Source organism: Tenrec ecaudatus, chromosome 9, assembly GCF_050624435.1.
Source record: "Tenrec ecaudatus isolate mTenEca1 chromosome 9, mTenEca1.hap1, whole genome shotgun sequence".
Lineage (NCBI taxonomy): Eukaryota > Metazoa > Chordata > Mammalia > Afrosoricida > Tenrecidae > Tenrec > Tenrec ecaudatus.
The window spans coordinates 30087787-30110572 of NC_134538.1; the positions used below are offsets into that span (position 1 = coordinate 30087787).

Genomic DNA, 22786 nt, shown 5'->3' on the forward strand with positions numbered 1-22786 from the left:
TAAAACTCTTCCTTATACATATGAGTGTCACTGGATTTGTTTCTCTAGTCAACCTGGCCTAACATATAGTTCCTTGTTCATTGTGTCATTGCTAAAGATGTTTCTCCAGTAAGTGGGGTCTCATTTGTCATTTAATATGCATAAGATTTTGGGTTTTTATTAGGTTCCAGTTATCAGTTTTTGTCTCTCATAGTGTCTGGATTCTTTATTATGTTTGGTAATCTGTATATGCCCTGCAATATGGGCCTTAATTTTGTCCCAATTTTCTCATTGATGATCCTTTTAGCTCTGGGTGTTAATCCCTTTTTAGTTCATTGTTGTACATGAAGAGAGGTATGGGTCCTGTTTTAGTCCACAAATGGAGATCCAATTTTCAAAGCACCATTTGTTGAAAGGCTGTTTTCTTCTTATTTAATTTTTTTTGGTCCTTTGTAAAACATTAGTTTCTTCTAAGTGGATGGTTTTTTTTAATGGATTTTTTAAGTCTTGTTCCATTGGCTGTGTAATAAGTTTTGAGCTTGGTTAGTTCTTTTAGTTGAGAAGTTCTTTACTTATCCTGGGCCTATTTCCTCTCTATACAAAGTGAGATAGTTAAGGTTTATTGTGCCAACTTGGCCAATAAACACATGTGGGATTAATTGAGGGGTGGAGAGATAAGTGACTCAGTAAGCCTTGCTTTTCTAGTTCTCAGGTCTCTTGTTCTCTGATGGTTGAACCACGGTGTGGCTGCCTTAGCCAGTTCCCTGATTCAGCTGGCAAGGCTGCTTACTTCCTGTGAGACATTCCTGAGGAGAAGCCACATGGACCTACCCTGAGGCAGCCCTGGGTGCTGGAGCAGCTGTGTGGAGACCCCTGCCAGTGCTGACACGCTTACATGCTCACTGATTAGGCTTTCCTCCTGAAGTAGGTATCATTGTGTATGTTTTGTGAGATGGAGGTGGACTTTGTAGATTGGTGTTAGACTTATGGGCTTGGACAGCACTGGGTTGGGATGCTTTCTTAATGTACACTCACCCTTTAAATAAAACTCTCTCTTATATACAGATGAGTTTCTGTGGATTTGTTTCTCTAGTCTACCCAGACTAACACACAAGTTAGTAATTTGTTTTTCCATTACTTTAAAGCATGAGGTTGGGATTTGGATAGAAATTTACATGATCTCAATATTGTCTTCCTATCCATGAGCACTGGATATTCTTGTGGTTGTGTAGGTCTCTTTTGGTTTCTTAGAATAGTGTTCTGTAGTTTGTTTTTGTTGTTTTTCTAGTCTTGTTTCTTTAGTTAAGATTATTCCTAAGTATTTCATCTTCTCAGTTGCTATTTTAAATGGGTTGCTTTCTTGATGTCTTTTTCAGAGCTCTCTTCCCTGGTATGTAGGAATCCAATTCATTTCTGCTTGTTACTGCTACTTTACCATATCCCTCAATTTTTTCCCCTAACAATATTTTGTGGAGTCCTCTCTCTAAAATCATACTGTCTGCAAATAGTGAGCACTTCACTTCTTCTTTGCCCAATTGTATTCCCTTGATTTCTTTCTGTTGTCTAATGGTTCTGGCCAAGATTTCCAGCATGATGTTGAATAAGAATGGCGAAAAGAGATATCCTTGCCTACCTCTGGTGCTCAAGGGAAATGTTTTAGATTTTCCCCCATTGAATGTGATATTAGTCATTGGATTTTTGTATATGACCTTTATAATGTTGGAAAATGTCCCTTCTATTTCTATTTCATGGAGTGATTTTATCAGAAATGACAGTTGGATATTGTACAGTGCTTTCTATGCATCTATTAATATGATTATGTGGTTCTTATTCTTTGTCTTGTTTTCCTGGTAGATAATACAGATTCCTTTTAGAACACTGAATCATCTTTATATCCCTGTTATGAATCCCACTTGGTCATAATGAACTATTGTTTTTGATAGGTTGTTGGATTCCATTGGCCAGAATTTTTTGTTGAGAATTTCTGCATCTAAATTCATGAGGGATACTGGTCTGTAGTTTGGTGTCTTTGTCTGGTTTTGGTGTCAGGATTATATATGCTTCATAGAATTAGTGTGGGAGTTTACTTTCTTTTTCTATACTATGGAATAGTCTGTGTAGAATTAGTGACAGCTATTGCTTGAATATTTGGTAGAATTGACATATGAAGTTATCTGGTTCTGCATGTTTCTTGGTTGAAAATTGCTTAATGTTGAAAGGGTGAAGAAGATGGCTGCCAAATAGCAACCAAGGGAGTGGCTCCACAGAAACCATAGCAAGAGGGACACAGAGAGGGATATGCTACCCTTCACGAAAGCAAGATTCTTTACATTCTTACTCTAGTAGCATTGCTTTCTATTTTATCTCTTTCAATGTCCTTCTTTAATTTTAATGTTTAAACTTATTTCATAGCTTTCGTTACTATCTTATAGTTTTCTTTACCTATCTTTCTTATTTCTTCTCAATATTTTTCTTTCCTTTTCATCCCCATAAAAACAAAAGCTGACACTACTGTTTTTTCCTGTTTTTTCAATTATTATTAACTTTTCCTCCATCATTACAAAAAATTCTCTAATTTTCTTTCTTATAACTTACCAATTAAAAGTATTGATCCCTGCTGTGTTAGTCTGGGTTCCCTAGAGAAACAAATTCATAGACCCTCATATGTGTATAAGAAAGAGCTTTATACCTGATGCAAAGGGCTTAAGTGGAGAGCAAATGCTTTGAAAATGATGAGGGCAAAGAATGTACGGATGTGCTTTATAAAATTGATGTATGTATATGTATGGATTGTGATAAGAGTTGTATGAGCCCCTAATAAAATGTAAAAAAAAGAAAATGATTAGGGAAAAGAATGTACAGATGTGCTTTATACAATTGATGTATGTATATCTATGGATTGTGATAAGAGTTGTATAAGCCCCTAATAAAATGTTTTAAAAAAAGAAAGATCTTTATAACCAAAAGCAATTGAACATCGAGAATACATCCCAGCCCAGTTTATATCAAGTTCATAAGTCTGATATTAGCTCATATGTCTAATACCAAACTATAAAGTCCTATTTAGATTCATGAAACACATGCAATGATGCCAAATGCAGGAAGATCACAGGCCAGTGATAGAGAAGCCAGGTGGAGATGCCTGCCAGCACTGGAGATGCTAACAATATCATTAGAGAAACAGAGCATAACAGAATGGATATGAAATCCAAATCCATCAATATGCTTCATACAGGAAACAAACATCAGAAACACAGACAGACTAAAAATTAAAGGTTACATAAAAGTATACCAAGCAAATGACAACTCAAAGAAAACAGGTGTAGCAATATAAATCTCTGAAAAAATAGACTTCAAGGCAAGAAATGTAATACAAGAACAGACACTCCATAATGATCAAGGGAACCATAGTCTAAAAAGACATGACCATACTGAACATATATGCACACAACAGAAGACCCTTGAAATACACCAATCAAATTCTCCCAGAACTGAAAAAGAATATAGGCACCTTGACAAAAATAACCTTAACAAATTGAGATTCTACAACCTATCTTCTCAATGCTATAAAACTAGAAATCAATAAAATGAACAGAAACATAAAGACAAACACATGGAAATCGAACACCATAATACTAAAATATAATTGCATAATAAAGCAAATAAGGGATAAAATAAAAATAATTATTTGCAATGAACAAGAATAACAACATAACAAAACCTTTGGGACACAATAAAAGCAGTAGAGGTCAATTTATCAGTATCAATGTACAATGAAAAAAGAAGTACAAAATTAACACCATGAAACAACATCTTCAAGACCTGGAATAAGGACAAAAACATAAACCCAACAATAAAAGAAAAAAGAAACCATAAGGATCAGTTGCTGAAAGAAATTATCTGAGGGAAAAGATGGAAAAAAATCAATAAGACAAGAAGTTGGTCTTTAAAAGGATTAGCAAAGTAGATAGACCTCTGGAAACTTTAACAAAAGAAAAGATAGAAAAACATGGAATAAGGGATGAAAAGGGTGACATCATAACAGATTCAAATAAAATAAAAAATAATAATACAGTACTATGAAAAACAGTATTCAAAGAAATTTGATACTCTAAAAGAAATAACCAGGTACCTAGAACTACATCATCCACTCAAATTAATGCAGACAGATGTTGAAAAACTCAATAGACCTATAACAAAAGAAGAAATAGATGGTCATTGAGAAACTTCTAACCAAGAAAAGCCCAGAAGAATTTCATCTTGTATTCAGGGAACACCTGTCACCAATACTACACCAACTGGTAAAGAATATTGAAAAAGACAGCAAACTCCCAAACTCATTCTATGAAAGTAGCATAGCCCTGTTACCCAAACAAAGACCCCACACAAATAGAAAATCATAGACCAATATCCCTTGTGGTAGTTATATAATCGGGTGTCAATTTGGGATTACTAAGAGTGAAGGGATGGAGTTCAATCTGTCAATCAGGTTGCAGCCTGATGACCTCACCTGGAGGTGCTATAGAGATAAATAGCTCTCTGGTGGTGGGACACACAGTCTCTGAGTGAGACATTGCTGTTGACAAAACACATGGAACTACCCTGATGGAGCCAGAGCCTTGGAGCTGAAGGAGTCATGTGGAAACCTACAACAGTGCTGAAATGAGTTGCTTCCCTAGTCACTGGCGTCACAATACTTTCCACCCATTGGCCTGTGAGCTTCCTGCATTCAGTGTCATTGTATGTGTTATGTGAATCTGAAGAGGAATTTATAGATTAGTATCAGACAAAGGGACTAGCATCAGACTTATGGACTTGACCTGGACTGGGCTGGGATGTTTTCTCAATATACAATTACTCTTTGATATAAAAGCTCTCTTTCCCATGTATACGAGTGTCCTGGATTTGTTTCTCTAGTCAACCCAGACTAATGCATCCCTCATGATCACAAATGCTAAAATCCTCAACAAAATTCTGGCCAATAGAATACAATATCATTAAAAAAATTCACCATGACCAAGTGGGATTCATTCTAGGGATGCAGGGATGGTTCAGCATTAAAAAAGAATCAATGTAATCCACCACATAAATAAGAAAAAGGATGAAAGCCACATGATCATGTCAACAGATGCTGAAAAAGCACGTAACAATATCCAGTTAATATCAATTTTTTAATTTAAAAAAAGCCACTCAATAAAAAAGGAACAGAAGAGAATTTCTTCAATATAATAAAAACCATAGCCACCCCACCCAAAACCCAACAGGCAACATTATGCTCATTGAAGAAAAACTAGAAACATTTTCCCTGAAAATGGGAACTGGACAAAGATGTCTCCAGTCACTATTCTTTTTTTTTTAAATCATTTTATTGGGGGCTCGTACCCTCATGAACCCTTCATCATTCATAACTTATTATTTTGTCATATACTACACTGTACAATCTATTAAGATTGAACTCTTTTTTTTCTTTTTTTACATTTTATTAGGGACCCATACAACTCTTATCACCATCCATACATATACATACATCAATTGTATAAAGCACATCCATACATTCCCTGCCCCAATCATTCTCAAAGCATTTGCTCTCCACTTAAGCCCCTTGCATCAGGTCCTCTTTTTTCCCCCCTCCCTCTCCTTTCCCCCCTCCCTCATGTGCCCTTGGTAATTTATACCTCGTTATTTTGTCATATCTTGCCCTATCCGGAGTCTCCCTTCCCCCCTTCTCTGCTGTCCCTCTCCCAGGGAAGAGGTCACATGTGGATCCTTGTAATCAGTTCCCCCCTTCCAACCTACTCACCCTCCACTCTCCCAGCATCGCCCCTCACACCCTTGGTCCTGAAGGTATCATCCACCCTGGATTCCCTGTACCACCAGCCCTCATATGTACCTGTGTACAGCCTCTGCCCTATCCAGTCCTGCAAGGTAGAATTCGGATCATGGTAGTTGGGGGGAGGAAGCATCCAGGATCTGGGGGAAAGCTGTGTTCTTCATCGGTACTACCTCGCACCCTAATTAACCCATCTCCTCTCCTAAACCCCTCTATGAGGGGATCTCCATTGGCCGACACTTGGGCCTTGGGTCTCCACTCTGCACTTCCCCCTTCATTTAATATGGTATATATATACATATACACATATATACACACACACACTTATATCGTTGTTGTTTTTTTTGCATGATGCCTTATACCTGGTCCCTTGGCACCTCGTGATTGCACTGGCCGGTGTGCTTCTTCCATGTGGGCTTTTTTGCTTCTGAGCTAGATGGCCGCTTGTTCACCTTCAAGCCTTTAAGACCCCAGACACTATCTCTTTTGATAGCCGGGCACCATCAGCTTTCTTCACCACATTTGCTTATGCACCCATTTGTCTTCAGCGATCCTATCATGGAGGTGTACAGTCAATGATATGATTTTTTGTTCTTTGATGCCTGGTAACTGATCCCTTTGGGACCACTCGATCACACAGGCTGGTGTGTTCTTCCATGTGGACTTTGTTGCTTCTGAGCTAGATGGCCGCTTGTTTATCTTCAAGCCTTTAAGACCCCAGTCACTATCTCTTTTGATAGCCGGGCACCATCAGCTTTCTTCACCACATTTACTTGTTCACCCACTTTGGCTCCAGCCGTTGTGTCGGGAGAGTGAGCATCATAGAGTTCCAATTTAATAAAAGAAGGTATTCATGCATTGAGGGAGTGTTTGAGTAGAGGCCCAAGGTCCTTCCGCCACCTTAATACTTGACCTATAAATATAGACACATAGATCTATTTCCCCATCTTCCTATATATATTTGCATGTACATGTCTTTGTCTAGATCTCCATGAATGCCCTTTGACTCCTAGCTCTTTCCTCCATCTCCCTTGACTTTCCTCCTGCCCTACTACCATGGTTCATTGTCACCTGGGCTAGAGTATACCTCTTCTCTAAGCAACCTTACCCTTGATCATTTCCCACCATGCCTGCCACTCCCCCTTCTCTACCATTTGGGGTCCCATGTTTTTCCCTTGTCCCTGGGTTTGTTAACACCACTTCCTTACCCCCCCTACCCCCCCACCCCAAGTCCCCCCGGAACTGTCGGTCCCGTTGTTTTTCCTCCAGATAGTTCATCCAGCCTGTCCTATTCAGACAGACCTGTGGAGTCACTAACATGCACGAAAACAAGACAGAGGAAAACAAAGCAACAGTATACAACCAGACAACAAAACAACAAAAACAAACCACTGACAAAGAACAGAACAAAACAGTTCACAAGAGAAAAGCTTGTAGTTAGTTCAGGGATTGTTTGCTGGCCCTTAGGAGCGTTTTCGAGTCCAGTCTGTTGGGGCACCACGCCCTGGCCCCAAGGTCCACTTTCAGCATTCCCTGGGGACCTTTTTTTTAAAAAGCAAAAGTGGCATAGGGAAAAAAAGCTACTGTATACAAACATTTTAGGGGTGAAGACGGTGTAGTATGGAAGAGACCAGACCAAAACCAGGGATGTACATGGTAGACAATGGTGGAGGAGGTGGAGAAAGGAAAACAAAAGGATGAATACAAGGAAGAAAAGGGTAGTGGGGTCATGGGGCATTAATCCACCCAATGGGAAGGTATTGTTTATATCTCCACAGGGAAAGTGGGACCAGACTTCAACCCAGTGTCGCAAGGTGTGAATGCAATATCCCGGCGTGGAGGAGGGAACCAGTGGAGAGGTCTGGGAGGCTGGCCCCAGCAGCATAAATTAAGTGGATTCCTGCCCTTCCCCGAAAAGAATGTGTTCCAAAGGACGACATTGACTCTGCAGCTCCGGGAGATGGACATATCTGATCAGAGCACACGGGAGCAGATGAAGGGGCAGGAGGAGAGAGTGGAGCACAGCCTGGCCCACCAGGCCGTGATGATGATGTTCCTGAGTAGAGCAGCCAGTCCACAGAGAGAACAACATGGCTGGCCCTACTATGAGACATGATGCCCCTCAGTAGCTAAGGGCGATATAGGGGACAGCACCGGAGACACAGTGTGGGAATTGCACCTGACCTGATCCCACCACATTGAGGCAAAGCACTGGGGGAGTGCAGCGGAACAACAAGGGAATGGAGTGGCAAGGTCCAGTCACTATTCTTATTCAACATTATACTAGAAATCTTATTATCATCAGACAACAAAAAGAATTAAAGGAATACAAATAGGCAACGAACAAGTGAAACTCTTGCTATTTGTAGACAGTATGATCCTACAGAGAGAGAATCCAAAAGTCTCCACAAAAAGCTTGTAAATTGTCAAGGGATTCAGTAAAGTAGTGAAATACAAGAGTAACAGCCAGAAATCAATTGGATGCCTTTATACCAGGGAAGAGAATTATTCAAAAGACATTAGGAAAACAATGTCATTCATGATAACCACAAAGATGAAATATTTAGGAATAAATCTAACCAAAGAAACTGAAGACTTAAGCAGAGAAAGATACAGAATATTACTACAAGAAAACAAAAAAGATCTACACAAATGGAAGAATACCCCATGTTCATGGACAGGCAGACAATATTGTGAAAATGTCAATATTATCTAAAGCAATCTAAAGATATGATGTAATCCCAATCTCAATCCAAAAAAAGATTATTTAAAGAAATGGAAAAACTAATTACCTTCATATTGAAAGGCAAATACCCAGGATATGTAAAGAACCTCTTAAAAAGAAGAACCAAGTGGGAGGCCTTGAACTGCCTCACCTAAAAACCTACTACATACATAGCCACAATAGTCAAAACAGCTTGGTACTGGTACAATAAGAGATACAAAGCCCAATGGAACAGAACAGAAAACTAGATGTAAATACATCAACCTACAGGCTACTAATCTTCAACAAAGAACCCCACACTGTCAAATGGGCAACGACAGCCTCTTTAACAAATAGTGTCGGATAAATTGGATATCCATATGCAGAAGAATGAAGCAAGTCTCATATTTCTTTCTATACACAAAAATGAGCTGAAGATGGATTAAAGATTTAAATGTAGACCCCAGAACGATCAGGATCACCGAAGAGAAAATTCGTACAAACTTTAAGAGCCTGAATGCAGGACATGCATAGACTACTAAGTATAATAAAGGAAGTGCACACAGCAGAAGACAAAATAGATAACCAGGACCTGTTGAAAATAAACGTTTATGCGCAACAAAATACTTTTTCAAAAGAGTGAAACGAAAGCCCACAGATTGAGAAAAATTTTTTTGCCTAAGACAAAAGGGACAAGAGTCTAATTATCCAAATCCACTGATAGCTACAACAGCTTAATAAGAGAGTAGCAACCAACCAGTTAAGAAGTGAGCAAAACACCTTCTCCACACAATTGCTGAAGAGAAATGCATGCATAAGCAAAACTGGTGTAGAAAGCTGATGGAGCTGGGCTATCAAAAGATACAGTATCTGGGGTCTTAAAGGCTTGAAGGTAAACAAGTGGTCATCTAGCTCAGAAGCAACAAAGTCCATATGGAAGAAGCATACCAGCCTGTGTGATCAAAAGGTGTTGAAGGGATCAGGTATCAGGCATCAAAGAACAAAAAATCAAATCATTGTGAATGAGGGGGAGTGCAGATTGTGGACCCACAACCCATCTGTAGGCAACTGGACATTCCCTTACAGAAGGGTCGCCAGGAGGAGACAAGCCAGTTCAGATGTGATGCAGCAACGATGAATCATACAACTTTCCTCTAGTTCTTAAATGGTTCCCCCTCCCACCCCCCCACTATCATGATCCCAATTCTACCTTACAAATATGGCTATACCAGAGGATGTACACTGGTACATATAGGAACTGGAAACATAGGGAATCCAGGACAGATGATCCCTTCAGGACCAGGGCTGAGAGTGGCAATACTGGGAGGGTTGAAGGAGGGTAGGGTAGAAAGGGGGAACCAATTACAAGGATCTACATATAACCTCCTCCCTGGAGGACGGACAACAGTGTAAGACGTAGGAAGTGTAAGATGACAAAATAATAATAATTTATCACTTATCAAGGATTCATGAGTGAGGAGAAAGCAGGGAAGGAGGGGCAAAATGAGGAGCTGATACCAAGGACTCAAGTAGAAAGCAAATATTTTGAGAATGATGATGGTAACAAATGTACAAATGTACTTGACACAATGGATGGATGGATGGATTGTGATGAGCTGTATGAGTCCCCAGCAAAATGATTTTTTAAAAAAGTAAGCAAAAGATATGACAGTTCACCAAAAATAACATATAACTGACTAACAAACACATGGAAAACATGCACATGACCACAAGTCATCCAAGAGATGCAAATGAGAACTACAATGAGATACCATGTTACATCTAAAATGCTTTTCCATGGTGACCCAAAGCCCATCTGTAGACGATTGGACATCCCTCCGCAGAAGGGTTACAAGGAAGGGGTGATTCAATCAGGGTGCTGTATAGCACCGATGAAGCACACAACAATCTCCTGGTTCCTCAATTGCTTCCTCCCACCCACTACCATGACTCAATTCTACTTTACAAATCTGGCTGGACTGGAGTACACACATTGGTATAGATAAGAGCGCTCGATACATTGAGTTCAGAACAGATAAAGCCCTCAGAAAGAGTAATGGAGTAGAGATATCATGAGAGTAGGGGGATGGTGGGAATGGCGGGGGCGAGGGGAGGAAGGGGGAACCCATCACAAGATTGGATATATAGCCTCCCCCCCAGGAGGAAGAACAACAGACAGGTGGGTGAAGGGAGAGAATGGACAGTGAAAGACATGAAATAACAATAATAATATACAATTGATCAAGGATTCACAAGGGTGGGAGGGCAGGGGAGGGAGGGGAAAATGAGGAATTGATGCCAGGGGCTTGGGTGGAGAGCAAATGTTTTGATAATGGTGAGGGCAATGAATGTACACATTTGTTGAATGTATGGATTAATGTATGTATGGATTGTGATAATAGTTGTATGAGCCCCCAATACAATGATTAAAAGTATATATATTCTTGGTCATAAAATAATATTATGACCACTAAAGTAAACCAGAGTTGGACATGATTCATGAGAAATGGATGGATTCTGGTCTCCCATTTAATTCTAGCCCCAGTCGAAGAACACTTAGTTTTTATGACCTGGTACTGCTAGATACTGACCTTCACGAAGTGATCTGAAGATATGGGTGTGAGTTAGTTTATTGTGCCAACCTGGCCAATGAACACGTGTGGGGTTACTTGAAGGGCTGAGGGATAAATGACTAAGTGAGCCTTACCTTTCTAGTTCTCGGGTCTCTTATTTTGTGATGGTCAGACCAGGGTGCAGTTGCCTTAGCCAGTTCCTTGCTCTAGTTGGCAAGACTCACTTCCTGCAAGACATCCCCGAGGAGAAGGTGCATGGACCTACTCCAGTGCAGCCCTGGGTGCTGGAGCAGCCATGTGGAGACCCCTGCCAGCGCTGAGATGCTTATACATTCACTGATTTGGCTTGCCTCCTGCAGTCGGTGTCATAGAGTGTGTTTTATGAGATAGAGGAGGACTGTGTAGATTGATGTCAGACATCTGGATTAATGTTTGACTTGTGGGTTTGGGCAGCACTGGGTTGGGATGTTTTCTTGATGTGCACTTAACCTTTATATAAAACTCTCTCTTATACGTGAGTTTCTGTGGATTTGTTTCTCTAAAGTACCCAGACTAATACAGGGTGACACAGCAAAGTGGGTGAATACAGTAGATGGTGCCTGGCTATCAATTGGAATAGTATCTGGGGTCTTAATAGCTTGTATTCAAACAAGCAGCCATCTAAGTGAGGTGTCAAATACATCTACATGGAAGATGCACATCAGCTTGTGTGATACAAAGATGACAAATAACAAAATCCAAATACTATGGAGGAACAGGTGTCAATCAGAGCTTAAATTGTGAACATCCTATTTGTAGAAGGCTATGAGGACAGTGGGAGCCCCAAATCCATATGAAAAGTAGCTATTTGGTTAAGCCTCTGGCAGATGCCTTCTAGCCACAAAGTACACAGATAGTCTTACCACTAGACAGTGCTTACTGTAAATTTGATTGTGGCGATGGAGCTGTGGTGTAATATGAAACCTCGTCAGTTGATCTTGATTCATCCTGAATTTGCTCTCGGTTTAAATATTTCCCTCTTTTTCCTTGACAGAAGTTTTCTCTGTGGCTTATTTTCATATTGCAGTGGTCATCTTTCTTCCTCCCCCCCCCTGGTGTGTGTGTGTGTTTTGATATGTTTCTGTTTATGAAGCACAGACGGGGTGGAAGTACAGAGGCAATAACTGATGTAATAGCTCATTGGAGATGTTGGGGGTGAGGGAGGTTGAGGGGAATTGCGGAGCAACTAATGAATACATGATGGGGGAGGGTGTACTAGAACTGACTGTGATAATGTATATGTCACTTTTTAAAAAGTGACTTAAGGGATGGAAGTTTTAGGACTCCTTCCGTATTTCTTCTTTTGTTGTGGGTATAGTCAGGTTTTGTACATGCACCTGCATTAACTTGGGTAGTATTTCTAGGTATTTCTTCATTTTTTCTATATTAACAAACTTTTGGGAGTATAGTTTTTCACAGTGGTGTTTTATTCTTTTTATTATTATTTAGATGTGATCAGAGGTTTCTCTTTTCAACTCAAATCCTATATACTTGCATCTTCTGTTTCTTTTCCTTTGTTAAGTTTGCCAGCAGGTTTTCAATTCTGTTCATCCTTCCCAAGAACCAACTTCTTGTCTTTCTAATTTTTCCCCTTATGTGGTAATTACCCAATCTGATGTCAATTTGAGAGGATTATGAATGAAGGGGTGGAGTCTAGTCTATTGATCGGATTATAGCCAATGAGGCCTCTGTGTGGGCATGGCCTTCTCCTGAGAATTCTGGGAACTGCTGTGTTTTCCTCCTTGGAGATGGGAGACACTTCTCTCTCTCTCTTCACTCCCGGGGGATGACACCCTACTGACACGTCTTACTTTCTGAGGAGACGTCCCGGAGGAGAAGCCACATGCACATACCCTGGTGCAGCCCTGGAAGTTGGAGAAGCCATGTGGAGACCCCTGCCAGCACTGAGATGTGTACAACATCACTGGATTCACAAGACTTCCCACCCACTGGCCTGTGATTGTCCTGCATTCGGCATCATTGCATGTGGTTTGTGGGTCTGAGAGGACTTACACACTTTGTTTTTCTGTTTGCCAGTTTGTTTCTGCTCTAAAGGTTATGATTTCTTTTCTTGGTCTCTTGAGCTTTAAGTTATTGCTCTTCTTTTAATTTCTGAAGGTATTGAGTTAAGGTATGGATTTTGAATTTATCCTCTTGTTCATCTGTGTTAATTGCTATAAATGAACTCTAATAACTAGTTGCATATATTGTGTCCCAAAGGTTTTTATATCTTATGTTACCATTGTTGTCCATTTCAAGAAAATTCTTAATTTCCTCCCTATTTAATCTATTATCCAGCCTTCTAAAGTCATATGTTTCCCAGTCTCCATGGTTTGCCTTTATGTTCCTGTTATTTCTACTGTTGATCTGAGAACATTGATTGTAGAATCTCAAAGTTTTTTTAATTTGTTGAGGTTTGTGTTGAGGCCTATTGTGATATATTCGACAAGATGTCCCGTGTGGGCTGGAGAAGAATGGATACGGGTCGTAGTTGGGTGAAGTGTTCTGTATATGTCTAGAAGGTCTATCTGGATAACTGCATTCTATCTGGTTGGTGTGTTTATCCCCTCTGTTTCCTTATTACGTTTCTTTCCTGATGATGTTTTTTCTTAAGAGTTGTGTGTTGAGGTCTCCAATTATTATTGTTGAACTGTTTATTTTTGGTAAGATGTTTGGCTAACTGGGTTGCCTGAGGACTCGAGAAAAATTCGCTTAGCTGGGAAAGTCACAGAAGTGGCACCTGCCTCTACTCAGTGGCTAAGGGAAATCAGCGAACAGGTGTTGCTGCTCTCCTACACTAAGAAATGCTTGTCTATGTAGTTTTACATTGACTTTCTCACTATGAGGAACTGCAGGGTACCCTCCTGGTAGAAATGCTGTGGTGGTTTCTGAGCAGATCTTCCCAGGCTTGTTTTCTGGCAGTAGTCATATGCTGAAATAATTATTTTTGTTTCTTTTTAAATTGGAACAAAAATGTCGACTTAATGCAATAGCAACATTAACCTGAGGATAAATAAATTCACGACAGGCTTAAATTTTGAGATTGTCCAAAAAAATTTTTTTTATATTATCTCTGCCCTGCCCCCTCCCCACCCATCTCCCACTCACCCCCCCCCCATCTTCTTTGCAGAGAGAATGGTTTTCTGAAAGCATACCGGTCTCAAGATTCAAAACAAAATTTAATATCTTAATGCCCAGGTGAAACAGTCTCTCTGGTCCTTCTTCACATTTGCCACTGGGCATGGTGATAGTTTTTTTTAATTCTGGAAGGTTGCTAGTTTCAAGAGTAGCTGGATAGTTTGTTGCCCGAATCGTCTTGTTACCCCATACTCTTTTGCATGAATTGAGGATTTCACTGTAATCTCTTGATACATGGCTTTCAGCTGCTCATCAAGCTATACATTTCAGTATCTCCTGATCAATGTTATGAAGCACGGCTGGTTTATTATATTTTTCAGGGTTATCATGACAACTGATTAATACTTGCAAAAAATCTCACTATTCTCTATCATGTGTAGAACATTTTTTGGGGGGTAGGGCTTGAGGTCCAGATAAATGCACATGACTTGCCATATCTTCTAATGACAATGTAGCCTCTGAATATTCTTCTTATAAAGTGACAATAAACACTGCGCCACCAGTCCCATGTTCTTATCATGATTGAAAGTTTCACTGTACTTGTTCACCAGAGTTCTGAGTTCTGAACAATTATTGGTTAAATATACTTACGCTAATTCACAGTATGCATTGCTAAGATTTAATGAATCTGTCCACAATTTGAGATGTATATTTCAGTAGCTGTTTGAAATTTCCCAAGAAGTATTAGAGAAACTAAAATATACTTTTTATACGACTCCAACATGATATGACTGACTACCGTGGCAGGAGTAGTTATAGCCTGCTCTTTAAAGCAGAGCACTCTTTCAAAGTTATTCAGCCCAGTATATATCATGCTGCCCTAATAATAGTAACATAGGAAGTGCTTTGCATCTCAGGTTCCATTCTCGTTGTAGATATCCGTCATGTTCACGTCATGATGCAGAAGATCAGGTTTAAAGTCTTTGCCAGCAAACAAAGCTGGCAGAGATTGGCAGGTATTGAGGTCAGCTGGTTTATATTCATCTGCATTGTGTCTATGGCTTGTTTAAGGATGCCAGAATATTCCTTGCACGGGCTGTTTCTTTCCACAAGTTAAATGAAAGCAAAGCACAGCAAAAATGTCTGTTGCATATCGAATGTGTTCCCTGTTATGAGTACTGATGGATAGCTGAGCCTGCGAGAATGGCGTTTCCAAGTCAGGAACACTGGGCATGGAAAATTTCACACACAAACCAGCAAGGACTCCCAGAGAGACACACATTTGTGCCATTCCAAAGAAAGCTGACCCAAGAAAATGCAAAAATTATTGAACAATATAATTAATATCACAGATAAGTAAAATTTGCTTGTGATAATTTAAAATAGTTGCAGCAGTGTATTGACAGAAAACTGCCAGAAACCCAAGCCAGGTTCCGAAGACATACAAAGGAGATCATTGCTAATATCAAATAGATCTTGGCCCAAATCCAAGAACACAACAAAGATGTTTGTTTATGTTTTATTTACTATAAAATGCATGCAATTGTGTGGATTATAATTAACGACTAGGAGCATTGGCAGTGTAATGGTTTTGCATTTGGATGTGACCTGCTTGGCAGCAGCTTAAAATCACCAGCGGTTCTGCGGGAGAAAGACTTGGCTTTCTACTCCCATAAACAGTTACCGTCTCAGACACCCACGGGGGTGGGGAGGGGTGTAACTGTGAGTCAGCATTGGCTCGATGGCAGTGAGGGAGCTGGATCACATTGAGCGGAAGGGGAATTCCAGAAAACTTCATTGCATGTATACAAGACCTGTACATAAACTAAGAGGCAGTTGTACAAACAGAACAAGGGAATATGGCATGGCTTAAAATCACATAGGGGGAAACATAAGGATTGTGTGTGCAAGGAAGTAATCTGAGACACTGCCCTATATGAAAAGGAACTCGGCTTCAGGACTGGGGGACAGCTTATTAACAACCTGTGATAGCAGATGACATATTTGTCTGCTGAAAGCACTTGGTAATGAAAATCACATATTGAAGCCTTTAGTGTGGATGGCAAATAAATGTAAAGAATATGAAAATCCTCAAAACTGAACCAAAAGACAGCACCACTATAAATAGAGAAAAGATTGAAGTGACAATCTACTTGGATTTACAATCCTTGCTTGTGGAAGAAGCAATCAAGAAATCAAATGACCTATTATAGCATTGGGAAAATTTGCTGCGCAAGACCTCTTTAATTGTTGACGAAATAGGAAGTCACTTTGAGCTATATCAAGACATATCCCTCCAAGCCATATTTTCAATGTGCCTTTGAAAGCTGGGAATTGAATAAGGTAGACCTGAGATATACTGATCAGTGTGAATTGCAGTGCTGGTGAGGAAATATTAAAAGTACCACAGACTACCAGAAGTACAAACAACTCTGTCTTGGGAGAAGTCAGCATACTCCTTTAAAGCGAGGATGGTGAGACTTTATCTCATATGCTTTGAATATGGTCTCAAGAGAGACTGGTCCCTGGAAAAGAACATTATGCTTGGTAAAGTAGAAGTTCAGCAAAAGAGAGGAAAGTCCTAACTAGAAGGATTGATACAGTGCCTGCAACATGGGTTCAGACATAACGATCATAGGGCGGCACCGCATTGGGCAGCGTTTCATTCTGTGGTACCCGGAGCCGCTATGAGTAGAACACCTACCATACGAACTGCCCTCTCTTCCCCAAGGGCATCTCCCAGTATCATCTCTGACATGTGCTGGGAGACTCATTATTTGCATAAACCAGGTGAGGTAGTTAAAAAATTTCATGTCAACTTGATGAAAGAATGAAGGGGCAGAGTCTAGTCTGTCAATCAGGTCACAGCCTGATGATCCCTCCTTGTGGGTGTGGCCTTCTCGTGAGGATTCTGGGAACTTCCTTTCTCTTGATTCTGCATTCAGAAGAGGTGGACCACTCTCTCTCTCTGTTTCACCCTCCTGTTGACAAGACACATGGAACCATGCAAATGGCAGCCATAGCCCTTGGAGATCCTTTTACCACCATTGGATCTACAGGACTTTCCACCCACCGGCCTGTGATCTTCCTGCATTTGGCATCATTTCAGGTGCAGCTTTAGTCTAAAGAGGAATTTCTGGACTAACATTGGACATATGGGCTAATATAGGAATTATGGACTTGACCTGAATTGGGCTGGAATGTTTTCTCAATATACAATTCTTCTTTGATAGAAAGCTCTCTCTTACACACAAATGAGTGTTTCTGGATTTGGTTCTCTAATCAGCCAGGACTAATGCACTAGGTGACTTAGTAGATTACCAACTGAGCTGCTAACAGCGGGGACACAAGTTCAAACCCACCAACCACTCTGTGGGAGGAAGATGAGCTTTCTGTCTCTAAAGATTTATAGCCTCAGAAACTGACAGGGGCAGTTTCTACTCTGCCCTATAGGGTCGCTATAAGTCAGAATCAACTCAATGGCAGTGAGTGGTATAGTATCTTACTCATTCATTGGCTCGTTAACTGCATGGTCAGCAGCTTAGGCTCACCAGCAGCTCTATGGGAGAAATAAGATGCTGTATATTCCCATAATGATTTACAGCCTTGGAAACCCAAAGGGGCAGTTCTAGTTTGTTCTAGAGTGTGGCTCCGAGTTTTGATTCACTTGCTGCCAGTGAGGGAGTAAATGACACTTTATTGACATGTCATTGATGAATACAATCAGGATACCTGAAAGCAGGATCATAATCCACCTGAACATGTCATGCATACATTGCCCATCCCTCCAAACTCTGCCACTGACCACAAAGTAATGAACACATGCGAAAGTAATTGTGCTAGTGCAGAAATGCCCTTTCAGAGCCATTTATAAACCAGTATATCTCCAAGGAGACCTTCTGATTGACGCCTCACACAATTATACACATGTAAAACCGGTAAAAACTTTCTCAAATATATTCAGACAAAAATGATTCTATTATTGCTACTGGCCTTCTGATGAAATAGATCAAATATGGAGAGGTCTAGAGAGGCCAAGACACTTGCCTGTGCCTACCCAGCACAGGGACAACAGCTACAGAGCAAGGGCTTACACTCTCCCTTTGTGATCAGACTGCTGATACCAGCAGGTTCTTTAATTCTCCCCAAAGGGACCATCATGACAAGCCATCTATAATTGTTACTCACTTTGAGCAGGGTTATGCTCAGACAAATCGTTGAACAGCAGATTTTGAGAGAGCAGAACAATGCAGCTGGCAAACCGCTGGTATCAGCACTATGGCATGGATCCTGTCACAGTGCCCATCCTCTCCTCCAAGCAAATCTGCCAGCTGGCCCACAATACCATCATTTGCTCACCATTCATCAAGGAAATAAAGCAATCCATCCCACAAATGATGTGGGATGGCTATTTGTAAGGATCTGGCCTTTTCAAAGCACAAAAAATACATCACATCTTAAAACCCATTAGTGACTCACACATGGACTCCTGAAAATATCAACCAGGCACAGAACAAGAAAGATGGTAGACACCTTCATGATGCTTTACCCAAATCAAGCTAAGCCTTGGTCTAAAGCCATGACTTCCATTCAATGTCGATATTTTTTCTTTTAAAGGAAGAGGACATCCTGCTTGGTAAAGTAGAGAGACAGGAAAAAGAGGAAGACCCTCAATGAGATCGATTGGCTGCAACAAGGGGTTCAGGCATAGAAACAATGGTGAGGATGGCACAGGGCCTGGCAGTGCTTCATTCTGTTGTGCGATTGATCATAATCAACTTCGTGACCCCTAACAATAACAAAGGGAAATCTTCCCTGCATTAATGTGCAAGTGAACCTACTAAAATGAAATATTTTGAGTACTTTGAGTACCCAGAAGTTACGAAAATTCATTATCTCCCAAAATGTCCAATAATCTTGAGATCAGCATTTTATTGAATTGAAACCCAGTTTTGTTACTTCCCATGTTGATTTTTTTACACAATCACAGATTAACCGATACGTTCAATGTCACCAATACAATGTATGTCTTGTATTATTTTAAAAAGAGCTATGCTACACTGACCCATCCTTTATAATTTCTGAATTTGCCTTTTTCCTCTACTTCACCACTATACCAATATTTATTGTTATGCACACAACTGTTAAAAGAAAGCTTGGTGGTTTAAACCCACCAACTGCTACCTGGGGGAAATATGTAGCAATCTGCTTCTATAAAGACCACAGCCTTGTAAAATCGATGGGGAAGCTCTTACTCTGTCCTGTATGGTTGCTGGGACTCCATTAGCACGGGGTCACGATTGCATCCAAAAAAACTGTGGAGATTTGGAGACTTACAAATGCCATTGGAGGCAAAGGAAAACTGTCACAAAAGTATGATAGGAGGCAGATCAGTACAATACAATAGTTATAGGTGGGACTATAGAACAGGATTGGGTCTGTGACAGAAGAGCTTACAAGATTGGTACAAGACCCTCAACCACGGCAGTGAGGGTGTGACTTATGATCATGTGACCCCAGCACCCTAGTTCCCATTAAGGGCCATGCTCTCTCTCCCTCGACCTGCTGGAGGAGCGATAGAGATCCCTTCTGTCTGAAGGCAGAGCTACTCGCTCTGCTGGTTAGTAGTCAGAAGGAATTCAATGGAGGCTGAATTCATGTGGAGATTCATTAAGGGCTTCCACTGTGAACCATACCTTTTGCAAACTTAGTGCTCAGAACTTTAAACTCCAATATATGTCCATTCGGGGCTTTTTAATTTCTTGCCTTTCTAATAAGTGTTTGTTTTTTCATGTATGATGTTCATGATGTCGTCCCACAGCTTATCAGGTCTTTTGTCACTACTGTTCAGTGTGTCAAATCTGTACTTGAAATGTTCTCTAAATATAAGTAGGACATAGTAAAGTATGTATTCGGACTCCTGAGGACTCGTTTTAATTTTCTTAAGCTTCAACTTGAACTTGTTTATGGGCACTTGACGATCTCTCCCACAGTTGTGATTCGTCTGATGCTGTAGTCAATGTCATTTCTGTATGTGTGCTGTATCTGGAAAGCCCACACATACAGTCACCTTTTATGTTGTTGAAAAAAGGACTCTTGATGAAGACTTGATGGTATTGCAAAATTCTATCATGCGATCTCCAGCTTCATTTTTATGACAGTATTCCCCAAATCTGTTCCTTCTTGTTTCCAACTTTCTTATTCCAATCACCAATAATTATCAGTTCATCTTGAGTGCTTGTTTGATCAATTCTAGAGTGAAGAACTTAATAGAATTCTTCAACTTCTTTATCAATAGCTTTAGTGGTTGGTGTGTGAATTTGAATAATAGTTGTATTAACTGAACTTCCTTATAAACTATAAATATTAACTTATTACATGCAGCATTGTATTTCAAGAGAGATAATCAAATGTTTCTCTTAAATTTGTCCTTCACATCAAAGTAAGCCATATGATTATCTGAGTTAAAATGGCTAATGCAAGCCCATTTCAGTTCACTAATGGATGAGATATTGATCTTTATATGGTCATTTGTGATCAACTCCAATTTTTCTATACCCATGTTTGGGTCATCCTATGTTTTCCAATTATTAATTGATGTTTTCAGCTGTTTCTTTGTTATTTTGAATTGTACTTTGTAAACAAATGAAGATTCCCCCATCTATTTTGTTAAGATCAACTCTATTGCAATGAAGCAGTTCTTCCCCAGTCTCATTTTTGAGTGCCTTCCAATAGAGGAGCTCATCTTCTGGCACTATGTCTGACAATGAAGTTTTCTGTGGATAATTCCTCTGAAGTGGATAGACCATTCCTTCATGGTAATTTGTTCTCAGCCTGCAAGGTCTGCTGAAACCTGCTCATCCTGGTGACTCTGCTGGTATTTGAAATATCAGTGACATACCTTCCAACATCACAGCAAAATGCTAGTCACCATGTACTAGGCCAGGGTGACGAGAGAACCAAATCTAGTGACACTCATATATGTGTAAGAAAGCTTGATATCAAGAAGTAATTAAAAAAAGAAGTAATTATATATCAAGTATTCTACCCACCCCAGTCCAACTCAAGTTCATAAGTCCAATACTAGTCCATAAGGCCCTCTTCAGACTTACACAGTAATAAGCAATGATGCAGAATGCAGGAAGATCACAAGCTGGCTGGTGGGTGCAGTCATTTGGGCCCAATGGCGGTGGGTGCATCAGAGGGCTCTGGCAGCTGTCAGGGTCAGCCAGCAGGAAAGTGAAGGCAGAGAGAGAGGGGAGGTCCCCAGGGCTTTCTTTATGAGAAGGCCACACCCAGGCTGTGACCTGACTGACAGGTGGAATACCACCCCTACGCTTTTATTTATCTTCAAGTTGAAATGACATGTAACCACCACAACCACAACCGAGTGGCTGATGAATGATTACTATGTGACTTATTCCATCTCTGTCAGTATCTGTGATGAACATGACATCAGGATCAGAGGAAGGTTTTTTAACAATGTTCCATACGCAACATTGCTTACACAATCTTGCTTACAGAAAGCGAAGACTACTGGATGCCCTTACTGATAACGATCAAGGATCATAGCCTTCAGTCTGAATTGAAACTCAATGTAAATCAAACAAAAGTCCTCACAACTGGACCAATAGGTAACATCACGATAAACAGAAAATATCAAAGTGGTCAAGGCTTTTATCTTGCTTGGGTCTGCAATCAATGCCGGTGGAAGCAGCAGTCAAGAAGTCGAATGACTCATCACAGTGGGTAAGTCTGTTGCATGGGGCTTCTTTACAGTGGTGAAAGCAAGGATGTGACTTTGAGGGTTACGGTGGACCTGACCCAAACCAGGGGATTTTCAGTCAGTCACCTCATATGCATGTGAAAATTGGATATTGAATAAGGAAAACAGAAGAAGAATCAATGCATTTGAATTTTGGTGCTGGAGAAGAATATCGAAAATACCATGGGATGTCAAAAGAAGAAACATATTTAGATGCATCTTGATTGCACATTTGATCAATATAAGACTGAAGATGTTGATAAAATTCTTCAATTTCTGCAACACTAACGTTAGTGGTTTGTGCATAAATTTGAATAATACTTATATTAACAAAATTTTCTCATATTCATATAGATACTATTCTATCACAGCCAGTATTGTACTTCAAGATAGTATTGTCTTGGGAGAAGTACAGCCAAAATGTTTCTTAGAAGCAAGAACGGCGAGACTTTGTGTTATGTATTTTGAGCATGTTATCAAGAGAGACCAATTCCCGAAAAAGAACATCGTGCTTGGTAAAGTAGAAGGGCAGCAAATGAAGCAGAAGGCATGATGGACTGGCTCAGTGCTTGTAACAAATGGGGTCTACCACCATATCAACTGGGAGGCTGGCACAGTACCAGACAGGGTTTTGCTCTGACGTATAGAAGATGTCTCATAGTCAGAACAAACTCGATGACTCATTACACCAACTCCTCTTCATGCCCACTCTGAAACCTCTCACTTTCAGTTTAGCCATCATTTCTCAAAAGTTGGTTGTGTGATGTAATTTAAGGATGAGTGGCAAAAATTTTAAAAATAAAATCCTTCTGGAGAGA

At 40.2% G+C, this 22786-nt stretch overlaps 1 protein-coding gene and 1 pseudogene across 3 annotated transcripts in view; both read right to left on the reverse strand.

The window, feature by feature from the left end:
* Nucleotides 1–22786, reverse strand: part of LOC142456729 (neuronal acetylcholine receptor subunit alpha-7) — a 106237-nt gene that overhangs the window by 39430 nt on the left and 44021 nt on the right. The gene's annotated exons all lie outside the window — the stretch shown is intronic.
* LOC142456730 (COP9 signalosome complex subunit 3 pseudogene) lies at nt 14406–15437 on the reverse strand (annotated as a pseudogene).